The sequence below is a fragment of the Bos javanicus genome, chromosome 6 (assembly GCF_032452875.1).
Source record: "Bos javanicus breed banteng chromosome 6, ARS-OSU_banteng_1.0, whole genome shotgun sequence".
Lineage (NCBI taxonomy): Eukaryota > Metazoa > Chordata > Mammalia > Artiodactyla > Bovidae > Bos > Bos javanicus.
In genome coordinates, this window is record NC_083873.1 from 23,993,106 (window position 1) to 24,012,276 (window position 19,171).

General features: G+C 40.8%; 1 protein-coding gene across 2 annotated transcripts in view; it reads left to right on the forward strand.

The window, feature by feature from the left end:
• The window catches only part of PPP3CA (protein phosphatase 3 catalytic subunit alpha), a 325,113-nt gene that overhangs the window by 193,430 nt on the left and 112,512 nt on the right, over positions 1-19,171 (forward strand). The window lies entirely within an intron of this gene.

Genomic DNA, 19,171 nt, shown 5'->3' on the forward strand with positions numbered 1-19,171 from the left:
ACAACTAGCCAAACAGAAGCTTTGTTCTATTAATTCTTAAAAGCCATTGTCAATGCCCAGAATCTGTCTTTAACCTCTTAGCCGTGTTGTTTCCCTGGTCCTGTGGCTCTGCTCCTACACGAAGAGGTTAAGATGGTGGCATAGAGGAGTCTGAGGAGGACGCAGGCATATGAGGCTCAGTGTGTATGTGGGTTGTCACAGATCTGGGGATGCCGAATTTAGGTGTCCAGGTAGCTATCTCAGTGCAAGGAAGTCGCATGTGTAGCTATGTAGCAAGTTGATATTTATTAGTCTGAATAGTAATAAGAAAGCAGTGCTGCAATTTTGTCAACTTTTTTAAAAATATGATCATCATAGAATGTGTTAAATGGTTTTTAGAAAGAAGGACAATTTAGAGATTTATGGTTAATATGTCTTATGGGAGTGAGAAAGCAAATGAATTCCTGGTGTAAGTTAGAGCCTGTCCTGATTTAAAAATTCAATCTGCCCCCCTTTGCATTAGTGAGCCTGGTGATTTCATGGGAATACGCAAGTCTATACCTACTAAGACTCATTGTAGAAGGAGCTACATGGCTCAGAGGGAATCTGAAATAGGGAAGGGGTCAGAGAGTCCCATTCAAGATTTTCAAGGGAAGGGGAAGTGGGAATAACATTTTAGAGACATTTAGTCACAAGGGAACACTGACTAACAGTCTGTCTGAGTCACAATGCTAGGTGCTTGTATACATATTTTCATATTTAAAGCCTTTAACAGCACTGCAATTCAGTAATAAATTTAGTGCCAATGGGATGCCAAGCACTATTCTAAGTGCTTGGGATATTTCCATGAATAAAAAGCAAGATCAGTATATACCTCTCTTTATAGATGAGATGGCTGAAACTCAAAGATCCTAAGCAGCTTCCTTAAAGCCCAAGACAGAAATGTCAGAAAAGAGATTTGAAAACAGGTCTCTGATTCCACAGTCCAGGTTTTGGGTCTGTGGCATGAATTGCTAGGCACACTCTTACTGAGTTGCCTACAAAATATGGTTAATGATACCTCTGTTGCCTATGCCATTGACGCCTCATGAGAATCAAGAAATGTTTTGGATTTGATAGGTTTTAGTTTCTGTCTTATGTCTCCCACTGATCTCTATGAGCATTTTGATAGAGCATTCACCATATGGGCTAAGTCTGTTTACAAGTATGACTCCTCTGGTAGAAAATGCATGTCTGCAGTCTGCAAACTTATCACTTGTTCATTCATTCAGTCAACAAATATTATTGAATGCTTCCATGCATCAGGCTAAATATAGGGGTGCCAGCGTATTCACTTTTCACTCTCATGCATTGGAGAAGGAAATGGCAACCCACTCCAGTGTTCTTGCCTGGAGAATCCCAGGGACGGGGAGCCTGGTGGGCTGCCGTCTATGCGGTCGCACAGAGTCGGACACGACTGAAGAGCCTTAGCAGCAGCAGCAGCAGCAGTGTATACTAGAGATCTGTTTAGTTTCATGTGATTCTTACCTCCTAGCAGAGCTGGGTATTAAATAAATTACACATTGTTTATATTTATAATACATATTACAGAGGAAAATAGACACACACCTGTCTCTCTTATATCTGTACCTATTTTCCAAGTGAATTAGAAAATTAATGAATGATTAGGATAAATTCTTCTGCAAAGTGGCAGCAGAGCACGGGGACTTCAGCAGCATCATGTCAAGGTTTGGTGCTGAGCTCTGCCACTTACTGAACTTTGGGACTTGATGCAAGGTTCTCAGCCTGCCATGTAGTTTTGCAAAACAAGAATACTGGTTATTGTAATAGTGGAGTGAAAGAATATCAGAAAACAGTTTACAACAATCCAAGAAATGTGAGTACAGGAGAAGATTTAACCGTTTTGATACTGCTATCACGGGCTTCCCTGGTGGCTCAGATGGTAAAGAATCAGCCTGCATTATGGGAGACCTAGGTTTGATCCCTGGGTTGGGAAGATCCCCTGGAGAAGGGAATGGCTACTCACTCTGGCATTCTTTCTGGGGAAATTCCATGGATAGAGGAGCCTGGAGGTATGGGGTCATGGGATTGCAAAGAGTCAGATGTGACTGAGTGACTAACACTTTCACTTTTTACTATTATGTAGTAGAATGTTTTAGGAAATTTTCTTTTATCCATAGCCTTCACTTATGCTATTTACCTTCTTCTAAGGGTTTATTAAAAGGAGTTTTCTTAAACTGGTGTATGCCTCAGGACCGACTATAGGGCTTTAAAGGGTACATGGAGTTTCAGCTTTAGCATCAGTCCTTCCAAAGAAATCCCAGGGCTCCTTGCAGTCCAAGGGACTCTCAAGAGTCTTCAACACCACAGTTCAAAAACATCAACTCTTCAGTGCTCAGCTTTCTTTGTAGCCTAACTCTCACATCCATACACGACTACCGGAAAAACCATAGCTTTGACTAGATGGACCTTTGTTGTCTGCTTTTTAATATGCTGTCTAGGTTGGTCATAGCTTTTCCTCCAAGGAGCAAGCATCTTTTAACTTCATAGCTGCAGTTACCATTTGCAGTGATTTTGGAGCCCCCCAGAATAAAGTCTGTCATTGTTTCCTCATCTATTTGCCATGAAGTGATGGGACGGGATGCCGTCATCTTAGTTTTCTGAATGTTGAGCTTTAAGCCAACTTTCTCACTCTCTGCTTTCACTTTCATCAAGAGGCTCTTTCGTTCTTCTTCGCTTTCTGCCGTAAGGGTGGTGTCATCTGCATATCTGAGGTTATTGATATTTCTCCCAACAATCTAGATTCCAGCTTGTGCTTCATCCAGCCCTGCATTTCACATGAGGTACTCTGCATATAAGTTAAATAATCAGGGTGACAATATACAGCCTTGAGGTACTCCTTTCCCAACTTGTAACCAGTCTGTTGTTCCATGTTCAGTTCCAACTGTTGATTCTTGACCTGCATACAGATTTCTCAGGAGGCAGGTCAGGTGGTCTGGTATTCCCATCTCTTTCAGAATTTTCCACAATTTATTGTGATCCACACAGTCAAAGGCTATGACACTGTTCAGTACCTCTACTCAAAATATGCTGCTGTGTGGCACTCACTGTAAACTGAGCAGTCTTTTCAGAATCAACACTGATTCCCCAAACTTAAGAGGATAAAAAAGTCACCAGCGTATCTTGAAAAGAGAGCTTTTAAATGATTTCTGAATCAGCATTGCTTAAAGGTGCTTATCATGGATTGCTTTAATGTTGCAAAGTCATCCATCACATACTAGAGGCAACATTAGGAAGGTGTTTACTGCTTCTGGTCGTTAGCATTTGCTTGAGCAATCCCTGCCTTCTAGCAGTTTATCATCAAATGCTGCAAACATATTACATTCATATATAGTAAGGTAAAATTTGTCAAACCCATCCTTAGGCATTTCGTAACTGTCTTTTCTTGCATGACACATCTTTGTAGGCCTGTTTTCAGTTTATAGCCACCTCTACAGATATTAAGCATATAGGTGCCATGACTGTGATTGCTTTTTAACTTTAAGGTAAAAGTCAGAGGCTGGTAGCTGCTCCCCAGTGCTGCCACCTATGGCTGGCAGTTTTGCACTACCGGTGTCATGACGTGGCAATCTAGGTGACCAGCATCTTCCGCACTGTACAGGGTACAACCCTCATGGTCCTTTGCAGCTACCCTGAGTGTGCACACCATTCTTTCTTGTCTCCACTGCTTACTGACCATCTTTACTTGGCACTGTGCCAGATCTGTGTAGAAGGTCCAAGTGATGAATTGCACCCAGCAGCAGCAGCAGCTTCGTTAGGATTTAGGTCAAATTATCAGTTTCCTAAGTTGCCTGCACACTATGATCACACTGGACGCTCAGTTTGATCTTCAGTGAACCAGGCAAGCCTGGTGGTTGACTCTTGTCTCTAGATGTAATTGCTTAGCTGCTTATCTGTAGTTCCTTATTGTAATGAATTGCCCTTGTGGAAAAGTGAGTATCTCAATTTCCTGTTTGCAGTTGTTATTAAAGTCTATGAAATAGCTTTATCATTGTTTCATTTAATGCATATTATTGATCACCTGGCAAATAAGTGAAAGGAGAAGATAGAATTATCAAGAATTAGCTCCTAGAGTTGACCACTGCATTATCAGGCTGAGATGGTGGTGTTGGCAGATGGATCACTGTATCTGTATAAGCAGACGTAATGAATACAAAACACCAGGAAGTTTAAATGTCAGATAGAATATTTTGAGATTTTACTCTGTCTGCATAGGATGATACAGCTCCTAAAAAACAGTTTCCAAAGAATGGTATCTGTGTTTTTAATAGATAAGATTCCGTTTTATAGTATTTTAACTCTTTTTTTTTTTTTTTGCCACGGGCCAATTTTTAGTCCTTTCTGTATTGGAGTGCTTGGCGAGTTGACACTCCCTCTTTCTTCCAATACATTCTTCACTTGTTTTTCAAGAAATTAAGGGAAAAGCACTCCTGTTTGTCCCTTAATTTGCCACTGGATTTTCTTAATCTCCTTCATGGTTCTGTCTCCTCTTAGAGTATCCCAAAGTTTAGTCCTTAGATTGCTTCTCTTCTCTGTCTGTATGTCTTTCCTTTGGTCAGCCTGTCAGTTTTCTTGCTTTCAAAACCATCCTCAGTCTGTTGCTTCCTAAATATCTGTGTTTCCAATGAAGTGTTTTTCTCGAAGTCCAGCCTCATGCTTCTATCTGCTTGTTTATCTCCATTTGCCTGTGTAAGAGACATCTCAAATGTGCCAAACCACACGCTTTTATAAGTCTGCTTCCTTTATAAGCTTGCTCTTCCTACTGTCCTTCTACTTAGTACGCAACAGCTGTATTCTTAACATCTCTTTTCACATCTGGTATAGAATCTGAAGATTCTTATGGCTCTGTCTTTAAAACACACCCAGAATTTGATCATGACCTGTCCCCTCCCGCTCTGCACTGGCCTGGGCTGGATCGTTGCAGTGGCCAGTGTCTAAGGGTTCCCAGCTTCTCCCTAGCTTCACATTGTCGACCCATCTGCCCATGTTTTCCTGATTAAATATTAGTGGGATTCTACTTCTCTGCTGCTCAGTCCCTCTCCATTGTGGAAGTGAAGAGCCTGGGTGCTTGCCTTCATCGTGAAGGCTTTGTGGATTCTGACCTCTCTTCCCTCTGCCCAGTGTATGCGTGCACACTCAGTTGTGTCTGATTGTTTGTGATCCCATGAACTATAGGCCGCCAGGCTCCTCTCTGCATGGAATTTTCCAGACAGGAACACTGGAGCAGATTGCCATTTCCTATTTCAGGGGATCTTCCTGACCCAGGGTCCGAACCTGTCTCTTGTGTGTCCTGCCTCAACAGGTGGATTCTTCACCTCTGGCACCACCTGGGAAGCCCTTTCTGCTCATATTTCTCTTTAATTACATCTTCAGCTCCCCTCACCCTCATTCATTCACCTCAGCCACGCTGGCATCCTTTCTGTTCCTCGTATAAGCTCTGTCTTTGCTAGAGAACACTTAGTCCATGTATCCATACAGTCCTCACCTTCTTCATGTCTCTGCTCAGAAGTCACCTCCTCAGTGAATCCTTCCCTGACCGTTCTGTAGAATGTGGTACCTCCTCTTCCCCCCACACCCACTCACCGCCTCTCAGGTGGTTGCTGTCATGCACCTCAATCTTATTTTCCTCCATTGCATTTATCTTCCATTGGTACTCTGTGCATCTGTACTTAGTCGCTCAGTCGTGTCCAACTCTTTGTGACCCTTTGGACTATAGCCCGCCAGGCTCCTCTGTCCATGGGATTCTCCAGGCAAGAATAGTGCAGTGGGTTGCTCTTTCCTCCTCCAGGGGATCTTCCAGATCCAGGGAATTGAACCTGCCTCTCCTATGTCTCCTGCATTGCAGGCAGATTCTTTACCTGCTGAGCCATCAGGGAAGCCCGGTACTCTTTATAGCTGTTTTATTTTGTTTATTACATTTCTTTCTCCCTAAAATGTAACCTGAAGGAAAGTAAGAATATTTATTTTTTTCCGTGACTCTGTTCCCAGTGTCTAGAATAGTATCTGGACTATATGTGGTACTTTGTAAATACTTGTATAGTCAGTGATGATTTGCGTATTTATTAAGCTCCTTTTTGATGCTTTATACTAGAGCTGTCCAGCTGAACAAAATTGACTGGTAACCATATGACTGGGATTTAACCCCAGTGACTTCCTTGTCCCTGAGAATCTGAAAGCAGTTTGGTCTTAAGTTACCTTAACCAAGAGGCCCTGCTGTGCTGGCAGGAATCATCATCTCTGTTACCCAGTAGAGACTGTGGCTCCTCAGGCTATTAAAATAATAACTATCCACAGAGCTTAACAAATGATCTCTCCTACATAAATGTGCTTTAGTTTTGTCCCACTTCCTTCAGTTAATGATACTCTAAATAACATATTGAGTTGAAAGCATGGAAGTCTCGAGTTTGACTTCAGGCAAATAATTTTTCACTTAATTTTCTCCTGAATTCAGGTTAAAATGTTCGGTTGCAGGCATAATTAACAAGGAGAGGCAGGAAAAAGTGAGACTGTCCGTGGGTTATTATTTCGGTTTTTAAAGTTGTCTTATTGTTCTCTAATAATCTAGCTTTTATTAACATCAACAGTACAGGGTAAATAAGTCAAGTGAGCGATCTGGCTTCGGGACAGTGTAGCAGTCACTCAAAGGTATTAATGAAGCCTAAGGAAATGTAAAATGTAGCACTGTCAATAAATGTGTTTGTGTTATTAAGATTGCTTAGAAAACTTAGAGGTAAGATCTTTTTATCCATCTTCGGTTGGCTGGGTACTTTTGGGTTATTGACTAAGTAGAAAGGGACTAAGGATGATTGAACTTGGTAGAAAGAATATGAAAATCCAAAATAATGGAAGATAGTCTCTACAGAAATGAGCTGCGTGATGTGGATTCATGGTGTTAGGCTGTAATACATGGCATGCCATGCAACACATCACTTGCAGATATGACTTAGGTAATGAAAAGCTGAATTTGGAAAATCTCTTTTTTTCTTTTCTTTTTTTTTTTTTTTTTTTTTGCTCTTTCCTGGAGAAGGAATAGTCAGGAAAAAAATATCCTTAGGGAGCAAAATAAATTGGCTGAAATAAACATGGAATGTCTGTATTGTGACTGAATTTCTCATTGAGACTGATGAAAATGTGCTGGGTCACATTCGGAAAGCAATTTCAAGTGTTTAAGGATTTTTCCTCTTATTTGGGGATAAAGCAATAGGAGAAAAGGGTTTAATATCGAATTTTATAAAGTTAAGAATTAAACCTGACTGGGTAGAAGGGTCAGGCACTGCATGGACATGACAGGGTTGGTACTGGGTTCGTGTTTCTGCGGCCGTCTGAAAGATGATATGGACAAAGAATGACACAAGAAATATTTTATTTACTGTTTTTATAGGGTAAATTATTTATTCTGTATTGACATTATTTCAAATGACATTATTTCATGTGGTTGAATCCAAAACCTGAAATGTTTGGGAGAAGGACTTCACCCTGATGCAGAGAGGAATATGGAATGAGAAAAGGGGATGTGACAGTAAACTATATAAAGTTCCTGTCTTCTTCAGTTCAGTTCAGTCGCTCAGTCGTGTCCGACTCTGCGACCCCACGAATCGCAGCACGCCAGGCCTCCCTGTCCATCACCAACTCCCGGAGTTCACTCAGACTCACGTCCATTGAGTCAGCGATGCCATCCAGCCATCTCATCCTCTGTTGTCCCCTTCTCCTCCTGCCCTCAATCCCTCCCAGCATGAGGGTCTTTTCCAATGAGTCAACTCTTCTCATGAGGTGGCCAAAGTACTGGAGTTTCAGCTTCAGCATCATTCCCTCCAAAGAAATCCCAGGGCTGACCTCCTTCAGAATGGACTGGTTGGATCTCCTTGCAGTCCGAGGACTCTCAGGAGTCTTCTCCAACACCACAGTTCAAAAGCATCAATTCTTCGGTGCTCAGCTTTCTTCACAGTCCAACTCTCACATCCATACATGACCACAGGAAAAACCATAGCCTTGACTAGACGGACCTTAGTTGGCAAAGTAATATCTCTGCTTTTGAATATGCTATCTAGGTTGGTAATAACTTTCCTTCCAAGGAGTAAGCGTCTTTTAATTTCATGGCTGCAATCACCATCTGCAGTGGTTTTGGAGCCCAAAAACTAAAGTCTGACACTGTTTCCACTGTTTCCCCATCTATTTCCCATGAAGTGATGGGACCGGATGCCGTGATCTTAGTTTAGTGGGAGACAAAACATAAACAGTAAATACACTAAAGTATAAATAAACGAGTTATAATGGAAGTTAGAAGGTGATAAGCGGCACAGAAATAGAGACAGTAAAGTGGAATAAATGAGTGTCAGGATGAGAGCTGGAGGCACTGTTTAAAAGGGTGGTCACAAGAGGCCTCATGGAGAAGTTGGGATTTGAGCAGATTTGAAATCAGAGAGGAGGTCATCCAGGAGATCCATGGAAAAAGGGCTCTTCCTCCAGTGAACAGCTAGAGCACGGCTTTAAGACAGGACGGAGCCTGAGTGCCCATGGAGCAGCGTGGAGGCAAGTATGGCTTCCACAGAGTGAGCGAACTGGAGGCTAGTGTATCTGAGCACTGATTCTCCTAGTACTGTCCTTAGGAATTTGCTACCCTAAAGAAATCCTGACTTACTTTGCTTTTATTTAATTTGTTTTGGTAAAATGGAAACTTGAGTATGCATTAACCCTGGTTTAAATTATTTAATGTTCTACATGTAAACAAACAGCATTTTTATCAATATTTTCTGAAAGTGAGTTTTAGTGGACATTCCATCGGCAGAGAGAACGCTGGCCTGGATGCGGAATTGTAAATACCAATCTTCTGTCGTCTACCAGCTCTCACCTGAGATCACGAGAGAAGTCTGTCCATTTATAATCAGTAGCTGCTAGCTGAGCCTTTGGCCCTAAACCTCAGGGTAGTGCTTGAAGAGCTAGGCTGAGCCACATGGAAGTCTTTTCTGGTCCCATGAAGTGGGAGCTACTTTACCTATTTCCACCCCAAATTCAACCAGAACCTCTACACTGTGATAAACCCATTCAGAGACAAAAATGGAAGAGAATGGGAGGAAATGTGTATTCCCACCCCTAGAACTGTGCTCCTGTAACTCAGCCCAGGCCTGTCACAAGTGTGAGGAGTAACAAGAGAGAAGGAGGGTGAATAAGAATGAGTGAACATGCCCCATTCAGAAGGCCCTGCGAGCCTTGGAGAAAGGGTGGAATAAGAAAGGCCAAGAGAGTAGTGACCTGCCCTCTTTAAAGCCTCCACCAGATAATTTTGAGACCACCTAAACTTATGCTACATCTTTTTGTGGGATCTCTTTGAAAATTCCACAGCCTTGACTCATGAACAAATAAATATCTTGAAATTTGATAGATCTAAATCACTGTTTTTTCTTGGGAGAAAGGGTTCAAGACAGAAAGTGGAAATACTAGGTATTTCAAATTGAAACAGAATTAAAAACAGTGGATTAAGTACCTACAAAAATGGTTGGAAAAAGAGTATCAGAGTTCTTTGTTGTTTAAATTGTTGTCATTGTTCATTGCACTGCAAACTATGAACAAGTGTCCACGAAATTACTGCTGCCATCCACAAATGAAGGAAAACTGGGTTTGATCCCTGGGTCGGGAAGATCCCCTGGAGAAAAGAATGGCAACCCCCTCTAGTATTCTTGCCTAGAGAATCCCATGGACAGAGGAGCCTCGTGGGCTATGGTTCATGGGGTCACAAAGCGCTGTACGTGACTGAAGTGACTTAGCACACACAGAAGGGATTAGTAATGAGTGCTGACATTAAAATTTTATCAAGAGCATGTTCATTTTAAAGGAAGAAGTGAAAGCTAAGTGGAAATTCTTAAAGGGAAGAGATGAATCAGATTTGCTACCGAGAAATTTTAATTCCAGGAACAAGATATTGTGAACTGTATGTATATAATTGTGAGCATGCATTTATGCTTTGGAATGCTACTCATTTGAGTGGATCACCTAAGAAATTAATTTTTTGAGTGTTATGGGGGGAAGTCCTATTTATCTTTCTTTCTTTCTTAGCTCAAAGCAACCTGTTTATTTATGAAGCCATTATATTGGGGAGCTAGATCCCTAACACTGGATGTTTGACAAAGACAAGGATCTTGTTGATTTTACTCACTTGTTGTAGTTCTAGTGTTTTCCACCATGCCTGGCCTATAGTTTGCATTCAGATAATTTTTGTTGAATGAATAAAAGTGGGTTTCAAGGATCACTTGCTTCAGAACCAGAGTCCAGTAGAGTGCAGAATTCTTGGGCACCTTGCGTGTGGACCTGAAATCCCTGGGATATCAGAACCCACACAGATCTGCACCCAGTGCTTCTTTCACAGGCTGCATATAGTCTCAGAAGTACTGAAATTCAGTCTCTTCACTTTGTCAGCAAGAAAATTGAGACTAAATGGTTTGCTCAAGACCACATGGCTAATGACTGAGCAAAAAGTAGGACCTTAATGGTCAGGCCCTGAGAAGTTCATAAGTTGATCAGCTTCCTCTAGTTTCAATATATAGAAAGCAGAGAAATCATCTAGCTTCCAGTTTTTTGTCTTATGTTGTTTTTTCCCTGGTAGGTACTTAATTTGGAGTCCATTTCTCATTGTCAGTTCTGTATCACTTCTTCTACCAGCATTATTTCATACTTTGCATGTAAAAACATGGTAATCCCTAACTGACATTTGTAATTAAAATTAATTTTTGAAATGCTTATCAATATCGATGGACTTCTAAGTTTTCCTTATATCATGGAGTAGAGCTATGGGAAAGAACTCACTCTGCCTAATAGGGAAACTTCTGAAACTCCTTTGATGTATTTTTCTGACTGTTTTCCCATGTTGCCTATGGTGACAGCCATTCTCATACGCCATTGTGTCTGCTTTGCAAATACCAGATTCTTAGACTTCCCATTTATGTATTTTCTTCAGTGTTAAAGGAATAGACTTTCATTGTTGAGCTCACTGATATATTTCACTTTTTCTTTTTAAAGAAATGTGGACTGTAAAGGTAGATTTCTTCCTACAGAATGCATGTACAGCCAAGTTGGGTACAGACTTGTGCCCATGAAAAAGAAACCAGCTTGCCTGCTTCAGAGCAGCTCCTATTATGGTGTACTGGTGAGACACCAGCTTTCCTGTTCTTTTGGGAGCAAATGAGTTTTCTCTTACATCTCAACTCCATCTGTTCCTTTTCCTAGTTTCTTCAGAAATTTGCCACTGTAGTTGAATCTGCTCAGATTTCTTTACCAAGTATCGCAGGATCCCCACATCTCTCCCCTTTATGTGTTAAAAGAGATTTTAAAACTGGGTAACCCAATTGTCCACTGAGCATTTTTCCCTAATGTCTATATTTAAATAATTCTTCAGAATGCAGGTCTTCTAGAGCTAATGAATCCTTCCCTATATGGCAGCAGATAGCTACCATCCCCTTCCTATCTGATAATTGTTCCCATAGCAACACTAAAGCAATCTGTTTTAGTTTCATTAACTACCAAAGTATACCCTGAGAAAGTATGTAGTATTATGCCATATCATAGCACCTAGTGAAAGCACTCGTGGGTGATTGAATTCTGGTGGTGCTGTTGGGCAGTTTGTTCAAATAATCAAGAAAAATATTATAATTTCTTTTTGTAAGGGAGAAAAACAAACCCTTGGAATTGGAGTCGTTATTTTGAACTTTGACAAAGATTTAGATTTACTCTTGATGGTAGCAGATCTAAATTTCCAGAATTTATTTTCTCTATATTCCTAAAACCTGTTCCTTTATTATCTATTTAGAAACTTTCACTGACATACATTCTATAGAACACCTTCATTTCTCTGATTTAAAAGAAGGTTTTAAAGAACAAATACATTCTGGATATATAAAAAGAGAAATGTCTGTTGATTTATGAAAATCAAAAGTGTACCACCATCTCTCTCTGCAGCAGCACCATGTAAAGGTCTGTGCCACTTCAGAGGGTGGATGTGCCTATTTTAAGCAAACCAATAAAAATCTGTTTTCATAGAAACTAGCAAGGAGGATCAGTGATCATCTTGCAAGATATACTTTGCTTCCCAATAATTTACCATTATTAACTTACAGTGAGCTTTTCTTTTTTCCATTTAACATGACTAGACTTCCCCATATTTTATTTACACAGAAATTTGGAGATACTATTTTTGACCTAGTTAATGAATATTACAGTTTGAACAGAATAAATATATCATGTTGTCCATCCCCCTGCTTCTTAAGATGTAAGACTTGGGGTAACATCATCTTGTACATCTTAAGCTGGACAATTTTTATTTGGCAACTACACCTCAATAAAACTGGGGGGAAAAACCTCAAAAGTCAGAAAGCTTGGGGCAGAAGGAGTAAGTTATTTGCCTAACTTATTTTACAGTGAGCCAAACCTTATTTTAAAAATTAGAAGTATTTCTCTTTGCCAGTGGACTTTCCATGCAGAAGTGCAGGTACTTCAGAATTTGGTAAGCTACTTAATCACTGCAGTTGCTATGTAGGTTTATGGTTACCATACTGTTAAATTAAATGGCACATAGCACTTCAAATAGAGTGAAGAATATGGCAGGCATACACCAATCATACTTTTCTCTTTTTTTTTAATTACTTTTTATTGGCATATAGTTGTTTTATGATGTTGTCATACTTTTCTACTTTCTGTATTACTTTTTCCTTTGCTATTTTCCAAGGGTAGCTGTTACCTTAGCCTATCTTGATTATTTTATAAAGGTGCATACATGCATTTTTTTTTTCTATTGGGCTGTCTTCAATAGGAACCAGATAGACTGTTTGATAGACAGCTACAATTTTTGCAACTCTAAGAAGATTACTGCCTCTAGCAGTGGCCCCATTTCTGTGTACAGATGGTTTTGATGTATATATTTCAGGTATCTGGAGCAATGCAGAAAAGAGGCAGTCCTGGTTGATACCTATTTTAGAATTAGTCCTACATCCCAAAATGTATATTTTTGAAAGATTTATTTCTGGAGTTATGCAGTCCTGCAGTAAGACTGAATTTTGTTCTGTGACTTTTCACAATAGTGACAGTATCACCTAGTGTAGGATCATTTTAAGTCTGGAGGCATCGTGGGGTTTCCTGAATCTATTTTACACAATAAAAATACAGGTGTCCATTTAGACCATTATCGACCATTACTAAACAAAACTGTCTTTTTATTGACATTAGAAAGAAAGCCAGTCCTCTGCAAGGAAAACAAGCAAACAAACAAAACTTCTGGTTAAAATCCTATCAGAAGACTAGATCTGTTTGGGAGTAGAAGGGTTGGATTACTGTAAAGTCCCTGATCTCTTCCTCTGAGATCATGTGAATCCAGATGAAATCTGCGGCAGCCATTGTTCTTATCCTAGATCAGGAGAGGCAGGTCAGTGGGCAAGAGAGGGAGGAAAACTTGGAGTACCTGCTTAGGTCAGCTTGGTGTCTGGAAGAACGTGAAAAAGTGAAGTGTTCGTCACTCAGTCATGTCTGACTCTACAACATGGGCTGTAGCCTACCAGGATCCTCTGTCTATGGAATTCTCCAGACAAGCGTACTGGAGTGGGTAGTCATTCCCTTCTCCAGGGGATAGTCCCAACCCAGGAATTGAACCTGGGTCTCCCTCACTGCAGGCAGATTCTTTACCATTTGAGTCATAGACTTCCAAATCTGGATGCCTGTTTTCTAGTTCCAACGTTCCCCTCCTCATGAACTCTCTGTGGACCGTGAGGCCAGATAGCTAGGATTGGTCCACATTTTGGTGACTGTTGGGCTTGTTGGTCTTATGAATGTGAACCAGTTAACTGAAACTCTGAGCCTTAGTTTCCTTATCAGCATAGGGAGATAATAATATTACCCTCCTTAAGCATTTGTGAGGATTAACTGAGCCAGTCCTTAGAGTAAACTAAACAAGATAAGACTGTCCTGGTTTAAATTTCTTAACCATTTTTGTACTTTATTTTTCTCCATTCATAAAATGAAGTATCATGGGCAATGTGAAGATGAAAGGAAATAGACAATACTGGTAAAAATTACTTAGCAAATATTACTGAGCTGTGAATTAACTTTTAGCTGATTAAACAGCTTTAACTAACTTAACATTCTCAGGCGAATCAAACATTAGAATAACAAAGCTTTTACTGTGTTTAGTAAACTGCAGTGTATTCATGAGGCAGGCAGATTTGGGTATTTAGTTATTGAGCATTACAGGTGCCTGGTTCACTTCAGCATAATTTATTGAGCACTTACTCTGGGAAATCATAACTACTCTCACAATTTGTCCTCGGGCATCTTGTTTAAAGATCCTATTGCGCAGCGGCTCCAAAGCCCCAAGTATTGATATGAAGAGTAGAGCGCCCACCCTTTAAAGCACAGTTGATCTCAATATCCGTTCTGTGTCTGAACCTCCAGCATTATCTTAAAACTGAAAAAAGATCCCTGTCATCTTAAGTTTTGCTTTGTAAACCGGCTGCAGAATGTTCCCCCCTTTCTCTCCTACTGGGCTTCCATTTGTGATCCATCTGAAATAACTATTTGCACATAATAACACACTCTCTGTTCACTGCTGATCTTCCCTGGAGCTGCTGCTACTTCCCCTAGGGAATACAGATGAGGCGAGTGTTCCACCAGGAGCTGGCCAGGGGACAGGGGGATAAAGATTCTTTGTCATTGTGACTAATTCTCTCAGCTTGAATTCTCAGCAATTACCGTTTTGTTTTTGGTTTTTTACCTTCTTGGTTTATATCTGACTTTAATTATTCCATAGGATGTTTGTCACCCTGAAGCTTTTTCTGGAAAACAAAGGTGAAAAATTAACACAGGAAAGGTATTTCACCCCTGGCTTTTCTCTCTCCATTATGATGGATATCAGTATCAGTATTTAGACGCACAAAAGTTAATCACTTGTCCCTCTCAGATACTGACTGATAATAGAGCTCTCTGGAAACAAGTCAAGAAAACTGAGAGTTTGGTCCCATCAGGCACAGTTTGAGATTTAGACCGTATTTTCTAAAAGAAGGGACAAAACCGTACAATTTTGACTTGGAAAATCAAGAAATGAGAGTGCCCCACATCTGCATTGTTAAAAGAGCAGAAGAAAAGAGTGATAGATAAACTCCACATCCTGTAGGATGTATTTCAGAGAACCCTAAAGTTACCCTATTTGATTCTCTTCCTCCAGACAAGAGTTTGGTTAAATCAGCCTTTGAGATCTTTATTTAGTGTGCAGACACCTGTCGCGTTTGCTTAGGTGCTCTGCACCCTCCAGGTTTTATTTCTATTCTAGGCACTAACATGCTCCCTGCCTCCTAGGCCTGAAAACTTGACAGCCCATCTGGATTTCTTTGCTCTCATCTGCCGTCGCTAGTCAGCCAGTATGTCCTGCCATCCCTTTCTGATGTCTTCTTGTTTCCCTTTTCTCCTTAACTTCTGTTGCCTTCCTCCTGACAGGACACCTGGAATGTGGCAAGTACAAAATGCCTGGATATTCCCAAGGGATGAATGTGTCGGACTTTTACAATTCCATCACCAACCTCAATGCTGTGTCATGGTGCATTTGCGTGCATGCTAAGTTGCTTCAGTCGTGTCCTACGCTTTGCCACCCTATGGACCTTAGCCCACCAGGCTCCTCTGTCCATGGCATTCTCCAGGCAAGAATTCCGGAGTAGGTTGCCATGCCCTCCTCCAGGGGATCTTCCTGACCCAGGGATCAAATCTGCTTCTCTTATGTCTCCTGCATTTCAGGCAGACTCCTTACCATCTGAGCCATCAAGAAAGCCACTGTAGCTGAAGTTTACCTGGAAGCATTTTGCATAAAGGAACATCCATCTCCACTTAATGAAACAGACTGAGTATGGGACCCTGCTGCAGCCAGTGGGGAGATAAAACCCCACTGGGAAGCAGAAAGTTCTTGTTAGCTAGTGCTTGCTAGCTAACTCTTGCTTTCAAAATTTGGCCTCATAACTCTGTGCCCTAGAAAAATTAGAAATGAGAACATTTGGAGATCACTTGGGACAAGTTGAAATTATGAATGTTCAATCTCTGATTGCTAAGGGGCTGTGGTATTTCCTGCGTATTTTGCCTGCAGTTCGTCTCTCTCTTCCAATTCTTTTTTTTTTTTTTAATTTGCTAGATTAATTTTTCTGAAATACCATTTGGCATTCTTCATCTCCTGTTTAAAAACCTGAAGTGACTCACCTAATATTAGTTTTAGAAATCAACTCAAAGGCCTTTGTAGAGATGCCCGTTCCAGGCCTCCCACCATTTGGCCTATACCCATGAGTCTCCTATTTTTCCTTCATAAACCTGCAAATCTAGCCAAATTGGTTTGAATTTTCTTTTTTTTTTTTTTGGCTCTGGAGTATACATTTTACTATCTCTCCCTTTTTATGAATTATGAATTTTCTTTAAAAACAGCTTTCCAGTCTGATTCCCTGTCTTTAATCTCTGCTGTTTCTGTGTTCAGGCCATCTTAGGACCTGTGTGGTAGAAAAGGCCACACTAGTTGAAATGTAGAAGTCTGTGACATAAGTGAATGTCATTACATCAATTATTAATGTTTATTGATGCAAAAAGTTAATTGAATTACGACTGAGGGTTGACCACACACTAAAAGAACCATTCAATATTCCATAGTTGGGACCATTCCATAACTGCTTATTTTGATAGTTCCACTTGCTTTAGTAAAGTAGTCTTCATACATTCATAAGAAAAGCTAGGTGAAGCTTAGAGCGGGTACTGGAAGCAGACTGAGTACAAAACCTCATTCTGACTCCTTGCTGTTTGATATGGGGGCTAGTTCCCATGTCTCTAAATGAGTATAATAGTGGTACCTATCTACCTTGTAGTGTAGTTGTGAGAATAAGAACAGTGCCCAGCACATAAGAGCTTGGTCAGTATTAGCTATTGACATTAGTATTAATAACAGTATGAATATGATTATAGCTATTATCTGATGAATTTGGTATTTTTTCTTTCAGCATTTACTTCGCCACATTTAATTTTGAGTGAAAAGATATTTCCTGTTTGAGAACAAAGTCTATTTCCAGTTAGGATAAAAATTCACCTAATATACCTTTAAGTAATAGTGAGGCATCTAGCACAGGGAAGTGATTCTGTGTTTCCCAAAGTGGGAACTTGCAACAAAGGAATCATTTAAGCTTAACAATTCCTTATATTAGTCATGTAATTATCCTTTCTCTTGGAAGCCTGGGGCCAAATGGGGCTGTTCCCAGGAGAAAGAAACTCTCTCTCCTGGCTGAACAAAGATTGGAGTATAAAGGCTATCTGCTGTCTGATCCATTGCTACCTCCCTGATCTCAGAATGCCTTTCTGTCCTTGAGAAAGGAGAGTAGATGAGGCAGCAAGAGCAGGAAGGACCTTTTTATCCTTCTTAAAGCCAGTCTGGTGCTTCCCTGTTGGCTCAGCAGTAAAGAATTCCCCTCCAATACAGGAAACACAGGAGATTCACGTTTGATCCCTGAGTCAGGAGGATCCCCTGGAGGAGGACATGGCAACCTACTCCAGTATTCTTGCCTGGAGAATCCCATAGACAGAGGAGCCTGGTGGGTTACAGTCCATAGGGTCTCAAAGACTCAGGCACGACTGAAGTGACTTAGCACAAACACATGCAAAGCCACGGTGAGGCCTAAGACACAGGAAGAAATGCGTATCTGAGCTCTTCAAGCAGAGGGCCCAGGGAAGGTGCTCTAAGTGTGTGAATCTGCTCATTCATTCATCCATTCTTTTATTATCTTTTCCATTCACCATCTATTTGATATTAGACATTCAGTGGAAGAGAATGAGAGTTAGTTTTCTGCCTTGAAGTTAGGGAGATGTTTTTTGTTGTTGTTTGTGCGCATTTTAATATAGCAAGTCAATTTAAATATTAAAACATTTCTCCTAGGAATAAAAACCTTTGAAACAGACTTATGTTTGCTAAACTCAGTGCCAAGAGGGACAAAAGTGCTGCTGCTAAGTCGCGGCAGTCGTGTCCGACTCTGTGCGACCCCATAGACGGAAGCCCACCAGGCTGCTCTGTCCCTGGGATTCTGCAGGCAAGAACACTGGAGTGGGTTGCCAAACTCAATGCCAAGAGGAACAAATGTAATGCGTATCGAAGATCATGGCATCCGGTCCCATCACTTCATGGGAAATAGATGGGGAAACAGTGGAAACAGTGTCAGACTTTATTTTTGGGGGCTCCAAAATCACTGCAGATGGTGACTGCAGCCATGAAATTAAAAGACGCTTACTCCTTGGAAGGAAACTTATGACCAACCTAGATAGCGTATTCAAAAGCAGAGACATTACTTTGCCAACAAAGGTTCGTCTAGTCAAGGCTATGGTTTTTCCTGTGGTCATGTATGGATGTGAGAGTTGGACTGTGAAGAAGGCTGAGCGCTGAAGAATTGATGCATTTGAAGTGTGGTGTTGGAAAAGACTCTTGAGAGTCCCTTGGACTGCAAGGAGATCCAACCAGTCCATTCTGAAGGAGATCAGCCCTGAGATTTCTTTGGAAGGAATGATGCTAAAGCTGAAACTCCAGTACTTTGGGCACCTCATGCGAAGAGTTGACTCATTGGAAAAGACTCTGATGCTGGGAGGGATTGGGGGCAGGAGGAGAAGGGGTCGACAGAGGATGAGATGGCTGGATGGCATCACTGACTTGATGGACATGAGTCTGAGTGAACTCCGGGAGTTGGTGATGGACAGGGTGGCCTGGCGTGCTGCGATTCATGGGGTCGCAAAGAGTCGGACACGACTGAGCAACTGATCTGATCTGATTTAAAAATCATAAAATCGGAGCAATCAAGCAATTGGAGAATCTTTTGTTGAAATATCTTGACATTCCTGTTGAGATCTCTTGAAGAAAACCAAAGTTGTACCCATGATGACCAGGTAACTCTGGAACATCAATTCCCAGAAATCTAACCAGCAATTTCTAAAATACAGTCACTCTATATTTCTGTGATAAGATGTTGGAGTTTCAAAATTACTACTAGGCCATATGATTTTTAGATGTATAGGAAATATTTTTATTGTCCCATAGTGTAGCTTTAGAGTATCTTTACCAGCATTTCACCAGCCTGGGAAAAGAACTATTTCCAAATTCCTG